Consider the following 25,585-nt stretch of genomic DNA (forward strand, 5'->3'; position numbering starts at 1 on the left):
TGGCCTCCGAAAGCCACAGTAGATGTTACTGACACCAGGGCTGCAGAAACTGTTGTTCTGCAAATTTCTGCTGTGTTTGAGGCACACAGCAGGTTGGCCAGCTCTGTGTTCATGGGTCTGACAAGTTATTTGGATCACTTTGCTTTGCACTTCAATCACCTGTTTCTTTACTATTAGTCAATAGTATCGTTTTCATGTATCATTTGCATTTGTGCACGTGGATATTTACTGAATTGCATTGTTACTCTTCTGGAAAAGTACTGACAGGCCAGCACAGAGTGATAACGTGATATCAAATCGGTCATGCTCTTTGGACCTTCCAAGTTAAGAACTGAAGCAATTGATAATGCAAGGCAGAACGAAAGTACCACCTAGTCCTCATGAGCAATCACAAAAACAAGCACTTGTGCTTCATGTGATTACTTTTCCTCCACAGGGAAATAACTACATTAACTCATATTACATGAGCTACTCTTCCAGGCTTCCTAATGGAAAAATAAGAACGCTCAGAAGAAGTAACAGCAATGCAAAACAAACCTGAGCAAGATCAGAATAATTTCTGTGGAAATATAATGTTTGAAGACTGCATTGTTTTTATTGCAGGTAAGAGATGATTCTCAGTGTTAATATTTCAAAGCTATGCCCTCAAGGTTAGGGAATACATTTGTGTAAGGGGCTGAATTAATTTTGTTAGACAATTTCAACTTGAGCATTTCTTTTTCTTTCTGTCCTCCCTGTTTATCTCCTAGGTGAGCATCTACATGGTGTACACTGGTAAATATGCAGCTGATGTAAGTGCCCTCCCTCTACTAGCTCTGCAGCTGCTCCTGGTAACTCTCCCCTGAGCACATGGTGTATTGGAACTGTTGAGTAACAGCCAGAAACACTGATTGAGCACCTGAGGAAAGGACCCATCAGCCCTGGAAACACAAGTGAAGGTAATTCACCTGCCTGGCTACACCTCTTTTACCCCCCCCCCCCCTCCCCCCCATTTAAGGGCTGACTGCCACAGGGGAAGGATCTTTTTCTGGGGATTTCCTCTTGGTGAATTTTTTCCTTGAAAACCTGGGATCTTCTGATACACGTGAGTAAACTTCTTCCCTTCCTTTTAGCCCCCTTTCTGTTGTGTTGGTTCTCACATCATCACATCTCTGTTGTAGTTCCTTTCCCATTGTATTCAACTGTCTAATGGCTACATGTGGATATGGAACTTCTCATGGGGTTTTACATTTGATCCAAATTCAGGGAGCCTTCACAGAGGTTGAGGAGTGTACATACATAACAGAGTGAGAGTGTCATCGCAGACTGTAAGTTTTTTCTTTAAAGACCTTATCAAGGGATTAGGAAGGATCTTTTATTTGCTTTTCCAGTATGTGTGAAACTATATCTTTTGAGTCTACCCTTGGAAACAGCCGATGTTCATTCAACAGTGCCCGGTGTCAGAACAAGAGGAAATGGACAGAAATTGACACAGAAAGTTGCTCCTGAACACCAGGAGCACTTCTGTGCTGTGTGGATGATGGAACACCAGCACAGGGTGCCCAGAGCCTATGAACTCTCCTTGGAGATCTTCAAAAACTGCTTGGATGTGGTCCTGATTCCCCTGCACTAGGTGTCCCTGCTGGAGAAGCAGTTGGGCCAGAGGGACCCAGAGATCTCAGCTGATCTCAGTCATTTTTAGTTTCTCAAAAGCTTTAAAACAAACAATAAAAAGCTTAGAGTGAGACAGATAGCTGGCATGGGAAAATGCCAGTCTGAGATGCTTAAGTCTAGTTGATCTGGGAGCAGAATGTGGACTCTTTGGTCAGTCAATGCTCAGAGACTGCATAGAGTTGTCTTTACTGCAGGTTATGCCTTTATTTATTGCTGTGTGTGCTGGCACACAATCTTTAGTTCAGCCTCACTTCCACAGCTGAAGTGAACTCAAATCGTAAACCTACAAGACAAGAGGCTCTCTGCCATGCAGGCTTGAGCTGGTAACAGAAGACCCTCACAAGCCTCTGGGTATGAGGGTTCGTTGAAACTGTCAAGTCTATCTGGTCTTTGGCAAGTGTGCCATTCAAAAGACTCCATCTGCATAAAGGCACTGCTGTCTTTCCTACTGTATCTTGGGAAACATTGCTTTTCCAGTGTCTCAAAATCATTCTTGTCACTACCATTAAGATAATTCTTGTCTAGCCTGTCTTTTCTAATGTAGTATTCTTCAAACCAGATGGACATATATTATGTATGCATTGAATTAGAGGTTAAAGCCACATCTAGGCTAGCAATTATTCGTCCTTACCATCTATTTTCAGTATACATGCAGGATCACATGATTTCAACACACATGGATAAGGTCTATTAAAAGTTCACCTTTATGCTAAGAGGATTTGAAGGCTCTTCAGCCTAAGCAAGTAGGTTTCTTGGCAAGTTTATTTCATATTATGTACACTTGATTTTATCCGAAACTGACTGTAATTTGTTAAGATATGGTACACAAAGAAATTAAACTATAAACTTTAAAGCATCCATCAATTTCAATTTGATTTGTTTAAAAAAAAAAAAACACCTAAATTATGGGTTAACTCAGAAGGTAATAGAATTCAGAAGGAGAGTACTTGAGATACAAGGAGTCCCTTCATACATTAATTTTCATTTTTGGTGAGATGAAGTTTGAAATTAGATTCAGATTGCAAATTATAGCTTTGTATGGGCTCCCTATTGCTAGTTCATGAAATACTTAGATTCCTGAGGATGAAGCAATTTTGCTTTCTATAATAGACTGCGAAAGCCTTATTTCCCACTGGTAGAATAATGGGTCTGTAGCTTGAAGTAAGAGAGAGTCATGCCCTTGCTCCTTGACTTGGTCACCAATAGGGATACATTAAAATAAAACATATAACTGAGGTGGCAAGAAGTGGTGTCATAAGGAGGGTTTCATTCTAATTCAGATCTTGTATCTATCCTGTCCTTTTTCATTTTGTTACCAGAACTCATGCTGTAGTCTGAATTCTGTGCAGGAGGCTGCCCATCAGGTAATGCCTCACACATTCCTTCACTGCCTTTCCCTATATGTGGTTGACTTCTTGCTTCGCGCTGCTTTTTGGGTTACTCTGTGTTCAGAGATAGGTCTCCTTGCATAAACTGATAGACCCATTTAACAGAAAGGATTCATTACCTTTAGAAAAGGCAGAACCCTGAAGGAATAATGTTATGGCAAGAAAGCAGATGTGTGATGCTCTGTAACCCTGGAGGTAACATATTAAAATTGTAAATTGACTTCCTGCTGTCTCCTAAGCATTGTGGCTGTATTTATCCATTATTATTGCATTTTTTGTAGTAGCAGCGAGGAGGGCTGCGTGGAGCCCAGCAGGTTCTGGCAAGCATTGGTTGGGACCAAGTCTGTTGTCAGCCAGAGGTTCATGAGCTGAAATCATGATCAGCCAGAGCCCAAGTATAAAATAAAACTGCTCTGTGTGGGTACAGAAATAAAATGAAATAAGGACATTTCCCAAAAGATTAATGGATTAAAAAATGATGTCGAAATTCTTCGGAAACAACTGGAGAGAGTCTGAGTTTAGTGTCTAGAAGAAATGGGTGTAGAAAATAGCAAATGCTAGGATGTAGTTCTGACTTCTTACTGGCTCTGTAGCATTTTCTGTTTTTGATAGCTTTCAATTAAATCAGAATGATAATGAAGTTTTTTTACTGCATAAAAAATGAGGAATAATGGTGAAGTGATGCAAGCATCAGATATGCTTCCAGGGTACAAAAGAGGTTTTGCAACTGATCACATTTTCCAATTTTAGCAATATATATTTCTGACTGGAGGGAGAAAATATTTAAAATCATATATTTAAAAAAAAAAAAAAAGTAATTGGAATTCAGCAAGACCTTGGATTAAATCTGAACAAAGCAACCTAAATTTTTTTCTAAGCAAAACTGAATCTTGGTCTGGTGTAAAGCCTATAGAATGTAACAAGGTCTTTGCGATTCAGTAAAGAATCAGAGATACTGCATAAAATGGATTCAGAAACTGAAGCCAAATCCTTTAACAAAACAGTATCAGAAACTATGCGTTCTCTGGTAAATATTACAAGGCAAGACAAGGTCTGGCCCGTGGGAACCAATGCAAGGTTTATAGTGGAGAATATTGCTCAGATAGCTTACAAAGAGACAATGAAAGGGTGCCCTCTACATGGACAAAATCACACCAACAACTTCACTGAAAACCTCTGTGTAATGGACACCATGCAGGGAAATGAAGCCTGAAAGCAAATTGAGTTTGTATTCATTTTTAACTGAACAGAAGTGAATTAGGCAACATGGTGATAAAATATACTAATATTAAATATAATGCTGGAAATGGTCAGCAAATGGGTAATGCTTGGAACTGAGTATGATAAATCTAGAATGTCTGAAGTGTGATGGAAAGTGGAGAAAAAGTATTTGGAATCAGGCTTAGGTGTAGGGGAAATATCTGCATTCATCTGTTGGGAACATGGTTGGCCTTTAGTTTCATGAAGAGCAATGTACTCTTTTGAAAAGCTTGGAACCAAACAAACAGTGGGATATGTACTTCAGGAAAGAAGGGAGTGGCTAGCAGAGTGTATGATGAAGCTGTGAGGAACATCAGTCCTTGGTTTCTATCTGAGAACATTCTTACATTAGACAAAATTGAAAGAAAATAAGGCAGCTCTGTTGTTCTGGAGAATGTAGTAGAATTAGGAATGTCATACTTAATTGCAGAATCCTTAGAGTTGGAAGGATAGTTATCTAGTCTAACTTTGCTGTGATGAGCAGGGACATCCACAGCTACATCAGGTTGCCCGGGGCCTGATCCAGCCTCACCACAAAAGCCTACAGGGATGGGGCATCCATCTCATTTTTGGGCAACCTGCTTCAGCGCCTCACCACTCTCATTGTGAAAGACTTTTTCCTTATATCTAGTGTAAATATTTACCCTCTTTAAGCTTGAAACTATTTCCTCTTTTTCTATCACCACAGATTCTGTTAAAGAGTCTGTGACCTTCTTTCCTGTACCTCCCCTCATCAAGGGCTTCTATGAGGTCATCATGGAGCATTCTTTTGTCCAGGCTGAACAGCCTCAGCTCTCAGCCTGTCTTCATAGAAGAGAGCTCCGTTCCCTGCATCAATTTTGTGGCCCTCTTCTTGACATGCTTCAACAGGTTCACGTCTCTTCTGTAATGAGGACTCTACATCTGGATGCAGTACTCCAGGTGAGAGTACAGGGGCAGAAGGAGGTACCTCAACCTGCTGGCTATGCTTCTTTTGATGCAGCCAAGGATACGGTTGGTTTTCTGGACTGTGAGGGCACACTACTGGCTCATGTCCAGCTTCCCATCCACCGGTGCCCCTTTTTTGGTAGGGCTATGCTCAATACTTTCATCCCCAGCTTGTATTGGTAGTGGATGTTGCCTTGACCTAAGTGCAAGACCTTGCATTTGGATTTGTTGAACCTTGTGAGGTTCACCTGGGCCCTCTGCTCAAGCCTGTTTAGGGCCCCCTTGATGGCATCCCACTCTACTGGTGTGTTGGCTGCACCCCTTGGCTTGGTGTCATCAGCAAACTTGCTGAGGGTGCACTTGACCCCACTGTCAGTGTCACTGATGAATATATTAAAGAGTGTTGGTCCAGCATTGACCCCTGGGGGACACCACTTGTCACCAGTCTCCATCCAGCCACTGATCACCATTTTCTGGACTCAATCCAGTGTACAATCCACCTCTCAAATCCCTATCTGTCTAACTTGGAAAGAAGGATGTTTTGGGGTACTATGTCAAAGACCTTACTGAAGTTCAGACAGATGACATCAGTGGCTCTTTTTTTTTTTTTTTTTTTGTCCATTGATGCAGGGATGCCATCATAAAATACCATTAGTTTGGTCAAGCAGGATTTGTCCTCAGTGGAGCTGCTCTGGCTCTCCTATATCACCTTCCTGTCTTCTATGTGCCTTAGTATGGTTTCCAAGAGAATCTGCTCTGCTCCATGATCTTTCCTGGCACAGAAGTATGATGAGTATGGTGTTGCCTTTTTCTCAGTCACCAGGGGTGTGATATAACAGTGGGTTGTTAGAGTTAGGGTAGTGTGATTAGGTTGTGGTTGGGCTTGGTGACCTTGAAGGTCTTTTCCAACCTGAGTGATTCTATGTGGTGGTTGTTCGCATTTCAAGAAGGAAAGCTAGAAAATACTTGAGGATGAGCAGTGAGGTACTGAGTGACTTCCACATGAGGAAGGGTTAAATCAGCAAGAACTCTTGGAATCCTGGACAGCTCTGAGAAAGTAAATGTAAAATGGTTATTCACAGTCAGAATAATCTAGGTTAGAGTGGATCTCTGGAGGTTATCTAGTCCTAACCCTTCTCAAATAACCTCAAATGAGGTTGATGAGGGTCTTTCCCAGCAAGTGTTGAAATATCTAAGGATGAAGATTCTGCAGCCTCTCCATGTAATTTGCCCAAGTGTTTGTCCACCCCCACAATGGATATCCTGTGCTCTATTATCTCTTGAACTGTTACCATGATCTCTCTATAGGAATCTGTCTCCTCTAATCCCCCATCAAGCATTTATACACGCTGATAAGATTCACTCTGAGATTTCTCCAGGCTGAAAAATCACCTCTCAGCCTCTTCTCATACAACAGACACTCCAGTATATCCACTGTATTCATGGCCTTTTCCTGGATGTGCCCCAGTAGTTTCACATCTCTCTTGTGTCCTAGTAGTGCCAAACAGAGGGACAGATCACCTCCCCTGACTTGCTGGTTAATTCCTGGTTAAGATGTGCTAGATTGCTATATCCATTACCACACTCAGTACAGAAAGGTACCACTGCAGTGGTCATGCAGCTGCTTTCTAGCAAACAAAAGGAAGTTCTTTTTTACAAAGCACAGGACACAGCTGCAGGGCTTACCACTGCAGTTTATCACAGAAGTCAAAGGTATGAGTGTGTTTTAAAATGGATTAGATGGATTTGTTAATACCGGACTGTTTTCACCTATTAAACACAATAGCTCAGACACAAGCTGCAGCTCAGCATGCCACTAAGCTGCCAGCTGCTGGAGGCTGGGAGGGCTTGCCAAGGAGACAAGCATTTGTCCCTTCTACCTTTCCTCTTTGAAGCTGCTGTTATTCATTGTCCTTACTGGGTTGTTTTGGAAGGATAAGCTAGCCTGAAAATAGTAAGATCCATTTGAAATGGAGAATAACAAATCCCAGATATATCAGCAAGGCTCTGAGGTTCAGTGGGAAGTGACAGGATGAGACACTGAGTGGAGCACATCTGACAGCACCTTTGGAAGAGTTCAGTGATGATTTCTTAAGTGTGTGGAAACCTAGGGCCACAAAAATAGGCCCAAGGTTGTCAAGTACAGGCTATATATTTGAGGTGCTCTGCATGGTGTGAGAGCGCAGAGAGGGTGAGGGGAAGAGTGATGAAGAGTACTTGCTGCAGAAATTGCAGTTCAGTGCATATAGGCACATTAAAGTCTCTCTTCATGCCACTGAAATATGTGCAGAGATGGGTCCTACAAACCACGCTGTGGAAAAATATCTTGCATACCTCTGGAAAATCTGCTGCAGGAGGGTGGATCGACTAGATACATGGTCTGCTTTTCCAGGGTAGACAAATCCACATGTAAATGAAATATATTGGTGGGAAAGGGCACACTTGAAAAGAATGCTATGGAGCAAAGACCCAAACTGATGTTTATGCAAATCTGGTTTTAAGAAATAATAATAACAAAATAAACAGCTGACCTGTCTGGTCCCAGCCAAAACATGGCTTGCTGATTACCAGAGCATTTGCAGGATGAGACTGCAGAGGGTAATTAAGGCTCTCAGCTGGTGGCTAGGATGGCACATTCCTGAAGACTATCAATGTAAGGAGAAGCACTAAAAAGGAGGTAGAATTTTGTTTGAAGGAAACAGAAAGGGAAATGTTAAGGTAAAACATTTTTAAAGGATAACATGAAAGTCATTACTGCCAAGTTTTATACTGGCCTGAAAAGAACAGCAGCAAGAAAGAAGTTTCCAAAGTTTATTGCCTCTGACAAAGACAGGAGGTCAGGACGAATACAAGATTCTGGACTGGTGACACCAGAGAAAAAATGAGTCTTTTGTGCTAAGTACATTTCCTTGTGCTTTAGGAAAAATACAGCCCAGCTGTCTGAGAACTGCTTGCCTCTGTTTCTGCTAGGGCTGAGCCAGCTTATGAAGTACTAGCTGCTTGGGCCACAGGTCAAGGGCAGAAGGTTCAGATCAATGGGAAGTTGAGAAATGTCACGAAACCCATGTTATCTCCAGTCAAGGGAAAGTGAGAAACACAAGTGGCATCGCTCTGTGTGGTCAGCGTGCAGGTGGGTACTAAGGCTTTCCACACACAGCTTTGGGGCTGGAAATCATAGAATCACACAGGGGAGACACAAACCTGTTGGAGCACATCCAGAAGATGGCCACAAAAATGTTCTAAGGGAGGGAACACCTCTCCTATGAGGATGGACTGAGAGCTGAGGCTGTCCAGCCTGGAGAAGTGAAGGCTGTGAGGTGACCCAATAGCGGCTTATCAGTATCTAAAGGGGAGCTACAGGAAAGAACAGACTCTTTAGCAGGGTCTGTGGTAATAGAACAAGGGGAAATGGTTTCAAATGTAAAGAGGGTTGGTTCAGGTTAGATATGAGAAAAAAGACTTCTACAATGGCTTGGGCTAGAAGAGACCTCAATGTACCAACCAGTCCCAACTCCCCTGCCATAGGCAGCCTTACCACCCACCAGATCAGACTGTCCAGGTCCCCATCCAACCAGGCCATGAATGCCTCCAGGGATGGGGTATGCATCCAGGCAAAATAAGTGAGAATCAGAGCAGAACCTGCTGCCTGCTTATGGCCAAGCGCTGGAAGAGATCAGTCAGGTGCAAGGTGTTGTCTATTGGTATTCCAGTCAACAGAGAACTGAAAACAGAAATGCTTGCAGAGACTGAGGAAATGCAGCGCAGAAGGAAAATGTGTGTATGACTTGGAATTAGAGAACACTCAGTCCTTCATAAAATTAGAGCTGCATTCAACTGCAGAGCAAACCAGTGCTTGGTGGTGGCAGCATCCTCAAAGTCATGTCTGCTGCATGAACCTGCACAGGTCATGAAGTGGTTGATATTTTCATTAGGGCCCAAAGGGAAAGTAGTAAGAGGTATGAAAGTAGATGCTATTAAAAATAACTCACAGAGCCTCTTCAGGCTAGTACTGACAACAAACGTAATGCAACCCAAAGAAATAACTGATCACTGCCCTGCTCCCTCATAAAGGTAAAAGAGAATTTTTAAGGAGGATCTCAGTGATGGTAATGTCTCAATTTTGCAGTCACTCCGAATTAATGGGAGAAAGCATTACACTGTGCAGTGAAAGAGTGGAAAAGAAAGAGCATGTATGAGAAGTACTTTTGAAGTATTCTTGGTTGCTCTTCTGTCTAGGGAAGTGAAACTTCAAATAAGCAAATTCGTTATTATTACAGTCTGCTTCACATGCTCATAAATTACTTCTCTCTGTGTTAATCAATTTCTCCTGATTTATTTACATACACTTTGCCTCACTGTGTCATGCCAGCCCTCCTAAGCCTGAAAGGAGGAAGGCAATGAACAGATCAGAGCCTAAATATGCACCTGAGCTCTCTTGTGATCCTCAGGGCACGTGCAAGCATTGTGCCTCAACTCCTGAGATACTGGGGTGCAGACAGGGGTTCCCAGTAGGATAAGTTCATACATGGCCCAGCTCTGGGAAGTGCTCTTTGGTGTTCATTGGAACAGGTTGCCCAAGGAGGTTGCAGATGCCCCATTCCTGGAGGCAGTCAAGGCCAGGCTGGATGTGGCTCTGGGCAGCCTGGTCTAGTAGCTGATGGCCCTGAACACAGCAGGGAGGTTGAAACTAGGTGGTCTTTGAGGTCCTCTTAAACCCAGGCCATTCTATGATTGTTCCAGCTTAACCTCGATCTCAGCTCCAGGACAGCTCCTTGGGATTCCACACACCTCCGTGCTGGGTCACACATGCGTATTTCCATGACTGCATAGAGCTGAAAAACAGATCAAACTGCAGCAGACAGCTTTTGAGGTCTGAGCTCAAATTCTGCAGGCTTACTGAAGTATCTCTGCGTTACAATGCAAACTGAACTGTGGTTAATGCTTAAGCATAACTTGCTTTATTTATACATATTGCTGATCTCCAGAAGAGAAAGCCAGAAGGCATGCAAGACAATTCTTATGGAAGGATTTTTACCAAAGAGCAAATCTCTGTTTCCCAGGGGTTGATTTCATTTCAGGGGCTGATGCAAATCAGCACCTCCAGCAGAGAGCAAACTGTTTTGTTGCTCATGCAGCTCCTTCTCTCTCCAAGCTGATTCTGCCTGACACCACTGCATAACTTGAAACTCTTGGTCTTAAGAACAATAACTCACAGACTGTCTAACATAGCTGGTGTGTGAAGGCTAACGTAGCAATATTTTTATTCATGAGATATCTAATAACAGAGCAGGCATATTTCACAGCAGTGCTCAGATAGAGGAAAAACAAACGCTCTTTGTAGTTTTGTACTGCTTTGCTCACTTTGGTATAGCAGTGGTGCTAATGACCACAGTTTGGGCTTTTTTTGCTAACCACGGAAAATCCATGTTTTGAAGCTGTTCTTGAGACAGTGATAAGAGTTAGGGCCAAATTCCTCTGCAGTGTGTGACTTCCAGGAGCTGAGAAATGTGGTGTCACTGCTGCCAGCTCTGCAAGGGACGCAAGGAGAGGGTGGAACTGGGGGGAGCATCAGGAGGGGTTCATAGCCACCAGTCACACGCAGCAGTGTGGAATATGTGTAGGTGTAAGCCCTGCTCAGAGCAGGGGAGAAATGTGATCTGATTGCATTCATTAAGCTAAAAAACACTAATTCTTCCTCCACCATTGTGTGATGATGTGTCCCTTCTGGAGCAGTGCTCTGGGATGCACTGGTACCTGCTGTGCAGTTCTGTGGGAAAGCAGCAGACCATTTTTGCTCATCTGGAATACATGTAAGAATGGGTTGCAGTACACCATCACCACACAAAACCATCACTGCAGGAAATCATGCAGTTTGTTATGCGTTTTGTTCTCTAAATTGTTAACTTCTTTCTCAGAAATATTTTGGCATTATCTTGTCAGTGACCAAAGGGAGTTTTTTCCACTACTCTCAGGGGTAGCAAGTCCAAAACCTTTTAAAACATCCTCAGAAGCTTGCTTTTGGAGCTGTATGAGGAAAAATCTGCGTGATCTATTGGTATGAGCTATGCTGGAGGAACAGAGAGATACAGGAAAAGATTTGGTTGGTGTATTCAAATTCACCAAAAGTAAGTTTTCCTTCATGTCTCTGGTGAATGAGCAGAATTCTCCATTTTCTTTCCTAACAGTCAGGAGCATCTGAGGTAAAGGTTTATTACGAATACACTCTGTGGGAGACAGCTGCTATGTTTCTGATGGCCCATCAGCTCGCTGTTCTCCTTTGTTTTACTTGAGCACTGGAGTGTGTCTATCTGAAGGATGCATATTTAGCAGAACCAAGAGCACCCTCTCAGTTAAAGCAGACACCCAGAGGTGGGGGCCAGGAGGGACGCCCTTTGTTTACTGCTGAGCACCAGTTTGGATGACTATCTCAAAGTCATGGTGCAAGAGATGTCACAGGAAATTCATAGGATTTGAATCTTATTTTGGGTTTCAAGTGGCCATGCATCTTATTCCTTATCTAATTAGCCTTGCAAAATCCCAGTTCATAAACATTAATTGTAAGCACACAAGGGTAAGTGTTCGTGCAAATCCTCCTCTGTATCTTCGGATGTGTCAGGTGGCACAGGCAAACAAATCTGACACTGGAAAAATGCCCAGGAAATTTTGCCCATGTAATTTGGAAATTTAAGCCTGGATATGAAAAGAAGAAAGGTGTTGCATTATACTAGGCTTAGGGCAGGAGTCAGGAAGAGTTACAGATGGGCTAAATCATTACCGCAGAACATCACAGATAATAAAGTGAGTAAATGGACAGTAAAATCACAATTTGTAGACCCTATAATTAGTGGTGGCAGCATAATACAGAGATAAATAAAAATTGTTAGTGAAGTGGATGGCACAGGGGGCTGATAATAGGACAGCATTTGGGGCTTGGTGCTTCTGGCCAGCAAGTCACCAGTTCAGGAAATGTTAGACTGAAAAAACAGCAAAGTTCACTTGTATCTGATGCAAAAGTAGTTTAGTTTCCTTATCTGGCCTGGTGTTGAGCACGCAGCTTTAGCCCTGGTGTTTGCTGACTCCAGGAGGCCAAAGGCTGAATGGATGGAAAATGAAAACTACGTCTTCCTAGAAAAGCACTTGCCAGAATAGCTATGTGACAGACAGATGAGGACCTAGAAGGAACTTTTCTTGTTTGCAATATGCATTAAATATGATTTTAAATGAATAATTGACATAACTAGTATCAGATTTTGGACAATTTCTAACAAAACTAGTGACACAGCAAGAGCTAATGATTGAGAAGCAGCAGACAGATTAAATTTAAGCTTGTCATAGTTTTAAAATCAGGCTGGTGTTCTATTCAATTCTAGAACTAAATACCAAGAAAATTAGTTGCTTCTCTACCTCTTGATGTCAAGGTATAGGGAAAATTCCTCTTTAACACGAACTGTTACAAAGGACATCTGCCTATTGGCACAGGTAGGCCGTCTTTTGATTGTGAAAACTGCATGATTGAAAGGAAACTGCAATCCTAAAACACCATCTATATCAGAGGAGAGAAGGAACATCCTTCAATCAAAGCAGTATTCAGCTGAAGGACCACTGGTGGCAGCCAGCTGACATAAGCCTGGAGAGTTTCTGGGACCTCACAAAGGTTTCTATTAAGAAGAACCATAAGTCATCTTCCTGTGGCCTTCCTCCTTATCACAGCTGCAGTCAGATCTGCAGTGACAGAGAAAGTCCTAATAGTCTTCCATCAAACACAATGTTATTCCTCAGTATTAATGTCACCCTGGCTCTCATTGATCTGCTATAGTCTTTCTGTAAACTGTGTTCCTCAGTGCTCCCACTGATGTCATTTTCTGGCTCTGCTGTGCTTCAGCAGTGCCAACAGTGCAGCACCCCTCCAGCACACATGTACCTCCAATTCATCAGCCTGATTATGTTTGATTCCTGCAATGTTTATTGCAAAAGGCACTTCATATTTCTTTTCTTACTGTTCTCATTTCTTTATTGTCACCCCTTGTAACCTTTGCTTACCTTAGGTCCTTTGTGGGCCTGACTCTGATACCATTTCACACTGGATGATTTACCATTAGAAAAGTAACTTCTGATTTACAGTGGGGCAAATAAAATACACCTCCTAGCCTTTTGTCTCAAGATCCTTATCTTTCTCAATGTTAGCATTTTAAAATGCTATTGGATGCTTCCGGCTGGTACAGTCAGCTCAGATGCAAGACCCCTCCTCCCCTCCTTCTCCCAAGCCTCACATATTAAAAAAGAAAACAAAAAAAATAGAAATAGATACATCACCTTATCTTTCCATGACAATACAAGAAGAAGGCGGGGTCTGAGATCCTTGAGAGTGTTAAAAAGGGTGTTTGTCATCCCAAGCGATGGAAAAAACTTAGTCACCATAAAATCCACTAACCATAAACTGCACAAACTTCACACACATTTGTGTTATTAGTATTACAATGCATTTATATAGTGCCATACATTTCCACAGCCAGTTCTTCCAAGGAGATAAAGCACATTCCCTTCCTCAGAGAGCCTGCAATCTAAATAAGTCAAGACAAATATTGTACATGATGAAAATGGAGGACAAAGGTTCAGGGGGGGTTGATGTGTGGAGACAGCTGATAAGGAGAAGAATAGAAGGGGAAATGATTAAAGATTGCTGTATGGGAGCCTTTCAAAAGTAGGGGGAGGCTCCACACGCCACAAAGTCTACAGCAGTAAATGCAGCACTGGTGCAGCCTGTGTTGTATTTGTACTTTGAAATGTTTTTCACTTGGAAGAAGTGCTGCCAGGCCAGAACGTCCCCTTCTGGTCTGCCTAGATGAATTATGCACAGAGAGAAGCCAGATGAATTTTACATAAAGTGGGCATCAGTCTGGATGCAATTCTTGTGTATGTGACTAGTATGGGATTTCTGAAGAGGTCCCTCTTCAGGGATGTACTAACATCCTGTACAGTACAGGATGTACTAGGGGGATGTACTAACACATACAGACACTGCCTTTTTGGTGGGGTTGCCTGGGACAGAGGCATGGGTATTGGTGAGGGCTCCTGAGAAGTCCACCACTGCTGCAAGGAAGATTCTGGACCATGGAGAGATTCATCACTGAGCTTCACTGCACAGTAGGGTCTTGCTGAGTCCTGGCTCTGTGCTTTTGTTATTAAGCTCCTTTGTGTGATTTGCTTCAGGCCACATCAGCAACAGCACAGCTATTTGGATACACATCCTCAGGGCATCTACTCAAAGTCATGTGGGTTGTTCAGAGATTCAAAATAACTACTTAAATGTCTTAGAGAAAACAAAACTAGTGAACAACAGCTCTAAAGTTTGTAGGCATAGGCACATCTAATAATTCTGTGATCCTTTTATCAGTTCATACATTGAAACACTTTTAGGAACATAGAATTTCAAAGTGGATAGAGAAGCAAAAACAATATAAGCACTGGAGAAAAATCAAGCTTGCAGTTAAGTTCAATATTCAGTAACAGCAGAGAAGGACATAACAGCAACAATACATACATAATTCAAGAAACATTGTCTGAAAGTGCACATTTCACTTTAAAAGAAACTTCAAATGATGAAAGCCACAGGGAAAAGAGGAGGAAAGAGAAGATGTCAAATAGCAGTATTTGATCAGGCCAGTTTAGAAGTAAGGACAATATTTAAGTTCAAATCCTCTAAACATATAATTCTATGCATAGCTCTTATAATCTGCATATACTGCAAATTAAGAAGTGGGCGGGTGCTCCAAAATATATATCTACCTGTCTTCCTCTATAAGCACAAAGAACTGGGACCTCCACCTTTTTGAGGAGCAGAGCCAGTATTTAACTAAGTGAGGGGTGCTCCTCTGCCTTCAAAATATTAATGATTCCCTGTGTTTCACAAGAAAAAAAGTATCAGTACAAACTCCAGCCAAAGAAGTCCATTCTGCACATAATGACTGAATCCACTGCAAACACAGACGAGTCATACTGATGGGAAATGTTCTATGATGGTATTTACCTAACAAAAATGGGGATCATCCACAAAGAAGCTTCCTGGGTTTCTGACTCATTAGGCTTGGTAATGGCCTTAAATTGCACCAGGATGGTTCGGGATGGATATTTGGAAAAATATCTTCTCCAAAAGAGTGAGGATGCATTGGAACAGGCTGCCTGGGGAGGTGGTAGAGTCACCATCCCTGGAGGTGTTCATGAAACATGGCACTGAGAGACATGTTTTAATGGACATGGGAATGATAAGTCGATGGTTGGACTAAATGATCTTAGAGGTCTTTTCCAACCTTAATGATTCTGTGATTTCAGGATGGGGACTATCCCTTCATTGGTGTCTCTGGAACAACTATCTAAATGGTTTTGTAGTCCCAAAGAGGAATTTGTGCTACTTGTATGCAATATTGTTGCACAGCAGTCATACTGGAGCTAGCAGGGATTTTCTTTCCTCCTTTACAAGCCTACTCTCAGGACTACCAACCCTGCAGAGAGGGAAAGGAGGTGAGGAATCCACCTACTGCTGCCTCTTCTTGGAGCCTGAGATGTAACCAATGGAACGCTTGCAGGGTGCAGTGGGGGACTGTGAGAAGTAACTTCATCAGCTGTTGGAAGCACAGCTTTCATAGCAGAAACTGTTCCTTCCCTGTTCCTTGACTTCAGATCAGCGTTGCAGTCAGGAGGTTGCAGAGGGAATTTGTTTCTCCATCTTAACATTCGAGCTGTGCTTTGGAAAATGCAGCAACTTAAACAGTGAGACACTTTTAGATCATATGTGATACTGTCAAGACTTAAGATGTGCTCTTGACACCTCTAGCCTCATGTAGCTGACTGGATGAAAAGCAGTTTGATCACTTGTAAATAACTTTCCCTTTATTTTGACTTCCTATTTGCTTTTTCAAAAATTACCTCGGGAAGAAAACAAGAGATGGCTCAGCTCCAAGAAGGTGAAAGCTCTGAAACGATCTGATACTCTTTTGCCAGAGATGCACATTTACAGTTATTACATTTCCTGCAGCTCACAAATGCACTCAGTTAACACTCTATAAACCTAAATAGACGGTCAGATAAATAATTCATTATATACATAAAAAAGAATGTATGTAACACTGCACTTACTATGGTCCTGTGCATAATCCATCTTCATATAGCACAAATAAGCATTTTATTTCATGCTATAAAGGTCTAAGAAAAGCAAATTAAAAACTATTCACACAAACCTATTTATTTTGCCTCGTTTGGAGCAGCTTTCCACGATGCTCTTTACAGCCCCTCTGACACCTACCCAGATCATTCCTCACCTCCTGGGGGCTGCAGTAAATGCTCTAGGATGTGTATACACTCCACGTCCCCGTGTCCCAAAAGTCATGGACTTTCACAAGGACATGAAGTACAGGACAGTGGAAAGTGATCTGCAGTGGCACACATAACATACCAGGATGCATTAACAGCTTAACAGAAGAATGATGCACACTAGAGAGGGGAGATAAAAACCCATGGTTATAAAGCATTCCACACTGGCAATGGCTCCTGAGGCTCAGTCTCATCAGTCTTCAGCCAGAGCCAGCTCCTACCTATAAATTGCCCGCTGGTGCAGTATTCACTGTTTTGCTTTTTGCACCTCACCTTTGCATAAGGGGTCAGTGAGGAGGCATCCTGCAAGTTGTCTCCAGCTCAAAGCACTGTTCTTGCGCTCCTCAAAAGGACACACCTGAAGTAGCTTTGCTGCCACCGTGTCAGCCATTGGCAAAAGATTTCTGCAATAGAATCTTGTTATTTCCCAACAATAATTTACATTTATTTTTAGCTTAATCACATATGAGCCATATGAAGTACAAATCCATTTTTGCTATTTCTATTTCTCAGAGCAGCCTAACCACCCAAAAACTTTGTTTACAGTGATTTCTAGGGAAAGCAGAGTACCTTGGTAGCCTTCTGTTGATATTTCCACTGTGATACACTTCATTATCTAACCTTAATACATACCCTAATATAGCAATGGGTTTTAGCTCTCAGCTTGCTGATAATCACAGTGCAGCTACCACCACTCTAACTGACGTGACTCTTATTTAAGCATACTCTTACAGGGACTGGTGGTGTGGGAGTACTACCTGAGTCTGGAGGGTTCTTTGGTCTGAAGGGAGCCTTAAAACTCATCCCAGCTACCCCAGCCTCAGTGCGGCTGCAGTGTGAGGCAGCGCCTGCTCCTTGCCCCTTCTGCCTCTCATGAAGTCAGCTCAGAGGCTCTGAGAAAACATTGTAAAGAGTAAACCAGGCTGTGCTTTGGCTGCATACTGATTTCCTCCTTAACATTAAATCTTGTCTTGTTTTGTGTCTGCTCCTTTCCTATATCTGCCTCCTTTTTCACACCTCTCCCTGAGATTAACACTCTGTTAGCTAATGCTAGATGCTTTTGAAGATACTTTCACCTATGCACATGCTTTTCTGACAAGGTTAAGGAGAAAACAGGTTCAATGCAGAACTGAAGGAAGACATTGGCCCTGCCAAATAACAACACAACTCCAAAGGCAATCAAAACAAATAGAGTGTCTTTTGTGTAAGGCAGAAGATTCAAATATATTTTCTATAGATTTATATGAAGCCAGCTGGACAGATTTATTTCAGAAGACAGAAGAAGAAAACATTCGTACGTGAATGAAAATAACTGATGATGCTGCAAGTGCTATCTCCTGGCTTTGCGCCATCTGGTTCTGAAAACCATTTTGACAAAGAACTGTGGTTTATGAACAGTTTTCTTCAAATTTAACAAAAGAATAGATTGACCAGATTAAAAATTTTATTGTCACAGAATGGCTTGTGTTGGAAGAGATCTCAATACACCAATCTGTTCCAATCCCCTTTCACAAGCAGGGCTGCCACCCACCAGATCGGGCTGCCCAGGGCCCCGTCCAACCCAGCCTTGAATGCCTCCAGGGATGAAGCATCCACAGCTTCTCTGGGCAGCCCATGCCTGTTCCTCATTGCCCCAGTAGTGAAAAATGTCTTCCTTTTATCCAAAATCTGGGTAAATAAGCTACTGTCATACCAGTGTAACTGCTCAGCTACTTCCCTGTGGCTACATGGGGTCAATGTAAAGCTGCCTATTTTTCCTTTAAAATGTTGGCAGTCAGTTTTTACTCAGATCATTAACAGCTCTGACTGTGCTATATACAAGTTGTGAAGCTCCTGTTTATCCAGCACAGTGATACAAAAGAAAAAATAATCATGAATATCTAATGTAAAATTGTGTTTCCCCTGAGACTAACCAAATCAGACTAAATATTGCGATGAAGCATAGTTGGAGGGAAGGAAGCTCAGCAGTGTCTTCCGTTTGCCATTCTGCAGGCCTTTGTTGTAAACCCATACCACATCTGTCTGGAAGCAGTAACAAGTCAAAGCCAGCAGTGTCCTGTGGCAGAAGCTGGTTCAAGTGTGATCCACCCGCTATTGGATAGAGCCTGCAATATAAAGTGCAATTCTCCACGTGTTGTTCTGCATGCAGAAAGCTCTCTGCAGTCCTAAATCTCAGCAAACCCAACTTCTCAGGAAACACAACTGCAGATTTTGTGTCATTTAAGAGTCATTTCTATGAGTTGTAAAGACTCTAATTCTTAACATACAGAAGGATTCAATTTTGCATCAGGGGCTTGAAATTACTCGTGTTCAGTCTCTACCGCAGAACTACTAAATATTAGAAACATAATTTTATTATAATAGACATATGCTCTTTCATTATCCATATGCTCTTGCATATGTTAGTGTTTCCCCTTTCCTCTCTCAACTGTGGTGCATTCCATTCAATTAGTGTTCCATTTGCATGTGTTTTGGAGTATCAAGAAGTTCTTATCAGGAGCCAATATCAGTACTATTAGTTAAAATGTTGATTCCTGTTTCCTAGAAAACCTAAATAAAAATAGATTTTATGTCTCACTTTGGAGTCTCCAGCTTTGGCTGTATCGTGTAAGTAATAAATTATTCACCTTTACTTAATAGAATTTCTTGTGGCATAATTACATGCAATTCTCAAACTGTACTTTTGAGTGATGGAGTGATTAAGATTTTAAATGTCTCATTTGCATTCTGGTGGTAGCCTTTTCATGAATATAAGATGTTATTGGTTTATGAAGTTGCTTTGAACAAATAGTATTCACAGATTAAAAAATATATACATCTTCATAACTATTCTTTCTCCTCTGACTTTTTATCTCCAAATGCAGAGAAATGCATTTTCCATTCCAGAACATGTTCTGCATTTAGATACTAATGGAGCTGAGATAATGACACAAGCTCTGGTTTAAGAATAGTTTCAGGTCCTTCCCAGTTTTGCCACACACACACCATTTCCATACACTAAATTAATCATTTTAGAAGTAAGGAAGTTATCACTGGTACACAGTGTTATACTACTATGTCGTGCAGCTCCTGAATTTTAATTTAATGTTCAGATGACCCCCAGGACCTTGCAACCCCAACCACCCCATGATTCTTTGAACCCAGTGATGCTTTTGGGCACCCAAGAACTCTAATATTCTGTAAGTCATTAATGGCGTGACTTCGGGATAACTGGTTCTCACCACTTGTTCTCTTTACACTCTAAGTACGCCCTAAGACTTTTCCTCTCTTGCTTTCCATACATTTTTGCATCAGAACTTCCTTTGATGGTCCTTTACTACTTTCTGCTCTCTGAGCATCTTTGCTCTTCCTGCATCTTTTCTCAGAGACAAATACCTTCACAAAATGTGCCAAAATAAACACCACCATTGGCATTTCCTCTGCATTTATCTTTGATCTAGGTGGCAGCAGAAGCTGTTGTTATTTTATCTACCTTCTCCCCACTGGCATGTCAGACTCTGAAGTGCAGCGTGGTGGTGCATGCCTCCAGCCTGATCCAGATGTGTAAGAGTTCAAACCCATAGCTTATCAAAGTCTGACATGTTGCACATAGTGGATCAGTTTGTGTTCTATGGTGCTGAAATTTTCTATTACCCTGGAAATGCAATACTGCATTAAAGTTTTTCCTTCCCTCCTATTTTCTGGTCTGTTTGATTTATGGATTAGAAAAAAATACAGAAGGGTGTTCTGACAGATACCCCTTCTCACACATTTTATAACTCAGAGTGCTATAATGCAAATGATGGGTTTCCTAGAAGAAGATTTTGTGATGAAATGTGCCGGCCATTCTGTCAGGAATGGAGGGTACATTTCTGCTCTAGTGACAGTAATGCAAATCAGGACTGCACATCTCCTTTGAAGTTGATAGAATGATAATGAGTTGAAAACAGTGGAAGACCAGAAATGATCACAGATTAATTTCAAGGTTAAAAGTTCACCCTGCTGAAGTGAATCCTGTAGCCAATGTGGAGAGCCAGAACTTCCTTACCATAACAATCTCCAATAATAGATCCATGGACAAGGTTGTGATCCTGTGCACAGCTGTGTGTCTGACTCCTGAGATGGCAGAATTGCAGCAGCCTTTTGGATGAAGAGCATGGTGCTTGTCCTTCCCTTTCAAGATCAGACATTGTTTACCTGCAGGATGGCAGCACCCACAGCTCCATCCCAAAGGCGAGCTTGTCCTATCCCCACTGGCATCATGCACCCCAGCAGGAAGACACCAATAGGAGCACTTTGGTGCCCTGATTGATGCTGCTGGAGTGGGGCTCTGAGTAACCTGAACTAGCTGTAGGTGTCCCTGTTCATTGCAGCAGAATTGGGCTACATGGCCTTTAGAAGTTCCTTCCAACTCAAATGATTCTATGATTCTATGAAACTGCCACCAGCCAAAGCAGCCTGGACAGCTGCTGGAAGGAGAGGAAAAACTATTGTTTATCACAGAATGTTCTTTATGTTACTATTTTGAATCAAAATCAAAGTAAGGAAATGTGATAACAGAATATGGTCTTTTCTTTCATCAGTGTTTGTGAGCATTTTGCAGCGCTTTTACCTAAGACATTTTGCCTGTTTTTCTACTTACAAATTATTCATCAACAAGATTCTGTACTGTAATATGGTGGTTTTGTTGCTCCAAAACAGTTTTACAAAGAGATTTCAGTCTTTTGAGTTCTTAATTTAGGGTATTTTCTATTCACTTTTCATCCAGAGCCCACCACAGTTTTAATTCCCTGACCAAAGTAGAAATTCAACCTGTCAGCCAACTTCCTATAAACTAAACATATGTGCTACTTATTTTTTCATCTTCTTTGGCTTCTCTTTCATATTTTCTTATTTCATTTTCAGTGGCTCTTCCTCCTATCTTTCTTTTTAAGTATCATTTGTTCCTTTTTTTGTGTGTCTCTCCCTGCCTCTTTTTCATCCATTCTCCCCCATCCTGCCAACCAGCATGTCTTTGTAACACAGAAACACAGGAGTTGGAAGGAACCTCAAGACATCACCAAGTCCAACCCCTCTGCTAAAGCACATACCCCGCACTGCATTGCACAGGTAGGCATCCAGACATGTCTTGAATGTCTTCATAGAAGGAAACACCACAACCTCTCTGGGCAACCTGTTCCAGGGCTCCATTACCCTTACCATAAAGAAGTTTGTCTGCTTGTTAGTACAAAACTTTCTATGTCCAAGTTTTAGGCCATTATTCCTTGTTCTATCACTACATACCTCCAAGAGCCTGGCCTCACCCATTTGCCTCCACTGAGTCTCACACAAGTTCAGTAAACATTTTTCCCCTCAAAGAAAAGTCATTGATACAGTGTTTGTAATCCAGGGAGCCAACGTGCAGTGGGGCCAACTGACCCACCACTTCTGACTATGTCATTTGGTGACACCAAATCACTATGCAGTGTAAGTCAGACCTCCCCAAAGGCCGCACCAGTGCTACCACTCCAGAACAGCATCCAAAATGTATCCCTGGTCATACCAGTGTTTCAGAGAGGAGAGGGCTTCCTTTTATCAAGAGATTGCTACAAGAGTAGCATTACTAAAAAAAAAAAAACAAACAGAAAACATCAATTTAGATATGAAGCCCAGCATAGCATACAAACGTGCCTTATTTTAAAGAACTGTCACCTGAGATTTGTTGCCTGTGGCCAAATAAATGTGTTTAATGTATGAAAATTCTAATAGGAAGAGCTTACTTGAACACATTACACAGAAAGCTACTTCTGCAGTTTTCTGAAAGCCAATGGCTCCTGGATGGGATTTTGTCAGAGAGGTCTTGCTGAGAACATAAAAAAACAAAACAAAACAAAAACCAATAAAAAAGCAACAGCAACCAAAAACAAACCACACACCAGTGGGATATTAATGGTGGATGGTCCTCGCCATCCACCCAGCTAATGTATCTGAAGTCAATAATGAGTAACACTGCATGAGTTGCAAGCAATAATTTATTAAAACATACGTGTCATGGGAAAAGAAAGCAGTGATCAGCTTTACTTTCTGATCAATTAACAGCACTCAGGCAAGCAGAACTCAAATTATTTTGAAGCCCCAAATGAACTGATCTAGTAATTAGGAAGTCTGTGGTGCTGCCTCATGCAAGCAGCTGTTCATTTTATCATATTTACTTTTACAAATGACTGTTATCATCCTGCAACCTTAGCTTTATGACTCTTTGGAAGCTACCCAACACTTGATTTTTAAGGACGGTATATGCAGTTTAATCTACTTCAACAGAGAGTATTGAAAATTTTGAATGAATTGGAATTGCAGTAAGAAATGTTTTAACAGCTATTTGCAAGTAATAAAAATCCAATATACGCTCCCACAGACAGTCCTTTTCCAGTCACGTGCTTTCTACTTTGGGAGTTCTATTCAACATGGCAGGCAGGTCTCCATGTGATTAGGGTGTCTGACTGCTGCTGCCTTTTATGTTGCTTGAGATCTATAGCTCAAAATGGCTTGCAAAAACCAGACCCCAAAGCCAGACAATCCTTCACAGCATAGCTTCCATCATTTCCATTCTTCCCTTATTTTTGTGTTTTGTTTTAACCCATAGTGTCTTTTCTCCCATCCTTGCTTTTCCATAAGTCTAAGTAACCTTGTGACTCCTAAGCATTTATTTCAAGAGACCAGTCGGTATTCAATTTAAGGGGAGCAGAGCCCTTGGGACGTATAACAACTGGAAAGGAGATGATAATGCATAAAAATCCCTCTATGCTTATTAGAGCCAGGCAGATGGAATCACATGGTGCAGCCTTACAGTGGCACGTGTCCTGCCTACCCAACACCCAGAGCAGGGTGTCCCTGAATGAGTGGGACTGAGCCAGATGGCACTCAGAGGCACCTTCTGTGATTCTTTTTCTCACTTTTCTTGTTGCTGTTACTTTAGTACCACTAATCAGCAGGGAAGAATTACAGTGAAAGGACGCAAAGAAAAGGCAAAGGAACAAAGGCAAAGCAAGGAAGAAGGAAGAGAGTGAGGACTGAAGCCTACCCATTGGCTACCCCTTTGGTGAAGTTAAGCTTCCAGGCACCCCTAGATCCTTTATTTCCTTTCCTAGTGCAGGTGGCTTTTTAAGACAGATTACTTGGCACTTACTGATGTTTTTTTTTTCCCCCAAACTCAATTTGGCAGCACATGCTGCAGCAATTAATGTGTGTAGCCCAGGAAAAGCAATTCAGCTGCAGATAAGTAGCTTACAACACTTTTATGTTGTAGAAAGACCTGAACTTTGGGAAAGAACTTGTGCTGCCTAGCATATGTAAGCAGTGGAGGCTGGACAGAAGGCTCATCAGGGGGTCCCAGGGATGTAATGTTTTCCCTCCAAAAACAGTAGCTTCTTTTTCTCTTCCCAGCTGAAACTACTATGCTTTGCTGGGATGAAGCTGAGCTTTGATAAAAGATAGAAACCACCTATCCAAGGGAAGAAGACACCTGTTTGGACCTGGGTGATAAGTTCAGCCTTTAAAGTGGGTCTGCCCTGAATTATTTATGCCCATGTGGACAGTACAAGGTTTCCATAGTTGCTGAGGGGCTGTGATTTCTAAAATGCTGGTTGCTGCTGGGATACTTGTCCACCATCTCCCTTCTAGTTTATTGGCTTCCCCTTGTGTGGGGTTTTATTGCTCACTGGTGTTGAATAAAATTCTGCTGAGCACCATGCCCACTGACCTTGCTCTCATTCTCCACATCCTTGGCCTATGCCCACACAGGGACAGGTAGTAACACTTCCTTGTGCTCATGTTTTTGATCTTTTTGTTTCATGTCCCTTAACAAAGCATTTTTTATACAACATGGAGTTACATCAAGATCAAAATGTGCATTGCAGGTCATTCCTGTCATTCATATGCCTCCGAATGCTGTTTGCTAAAAGCCAGGCAGAGCATGCCTGAGATGTGCATGTGAAAATTTCTTCCTCTTTTCTGGTCATATAATTAGAAGCAGAAAGTGTGTTGGCAAGGAGACCACTTTGGATGCTGGGATAAAAGGTTTTGGAGTTTGAGTGGTACTTGCGTTGCTCCAGATACAGCCTCTGTACATTGTAAATAAGTGTCCCCAAGTTGTTGTTTGCTTCCTTTTGGAGTTGGCTGTAGCTTTGCAGATACCCAATAATTAATAGTTTGGTTGTTAAATACCAGCTAGCTCAGGCTGAAGTTTAATGAAGCTCTACATAAATATGGGCAGGTAGCTTGGTTAACAAGCAGGAGCTGGGCTGGAAGGGGACCTCACATCATTCTCATCTGAGCCCAGTGATGTTCCTGTGATTCTCCATCTCCTGCTGCCACAGCCCACCCCAAACCTTGGCCACTGCTGCCACAGAGATAAATAAAAGGAGAAGAGAGCACGAGAGACAGCCAGGTGGCAGTTCTGGAGCTCTATGTTTTGTTTGTGCAGGCAGCTTTGGCAGCCCTGAGCATAGCAATGCCAGCAGAGTGTCTGGAGTAGAACATCCTGGTGCAGAGCTAAAGCTGGCACAGGGCTTCCTGCCCTCAGGGCCAGATGCCAGCACTGACACAACTGCACTGAGCATGGATGTGTGAGAGAGCCTCAGCTTGGCCACTGGGTTAGGGCTTCTTGTTCCTGTCAAGCCAAACACATAAAAGAGCCAACATTTATAAGAAGTAAAAAAAGCAACAGGAAAGAAATTAAGTACTTTGCATTTTTACAGAGAAAACTCCAGCATCTTTCATAGGAGAAAGCCTCACAGACTGATATTATGTATTGTTTGCACAATATGAGACAGTCTTGCACAACCTGCACCTGACTTCCTACTTCATCTCCACGTGGACTGCTTAAAAGGTGGCGTTGCCCAGCATCTTTAACAAAAGATCTAAAAAACTATCCTACCTGGCTGTGGTTCTCCAGGAAGGCACTAATGTCTCTTCCTCAGAAACAAGGGCTGTCACACCACAGTGTTGCTGAACCAGCATTTTCCAGCCATACA

At 42.1% G+C, this 25,585-nt stretch overlaps 1 protein-coding gene across 1 annotated transcript in view; it reads left to right on the forward strand.

The window, feature by feature from the left end:
- Nucleotides 1-819: 819 nt before the first annotated feature.
- Nucleotides 820-25,585, forward strand: part of B3GAT2 (beta-1,3-glucuronyltransferase 2) — a 76,230-nt gene continuing 51,464 nt past the window's right edge. Inside the window, exon 1 of the mRNA XM_085541980.1 lies at nucleotides 820-938. The gene's annotated coding sequence lies outside the window, so the exon portion shown is untranslated. The remainder of the gene's footprint in view (nucleotides 939-25,585) is intronic.

This window comes from Coturnix japonica, chromosome 3 (assembly GCF_054131305.1).
Source record: "Coturnix japonica strain WE chromosome 3, WE-NBRP24, whole genome shotgun sequence".
Lineage (NCBI taxonomy): Eukaryota > Metazoa > Chordata > Aves > Galliformes > Phasianidae > Coturnix > Coturnix japonica.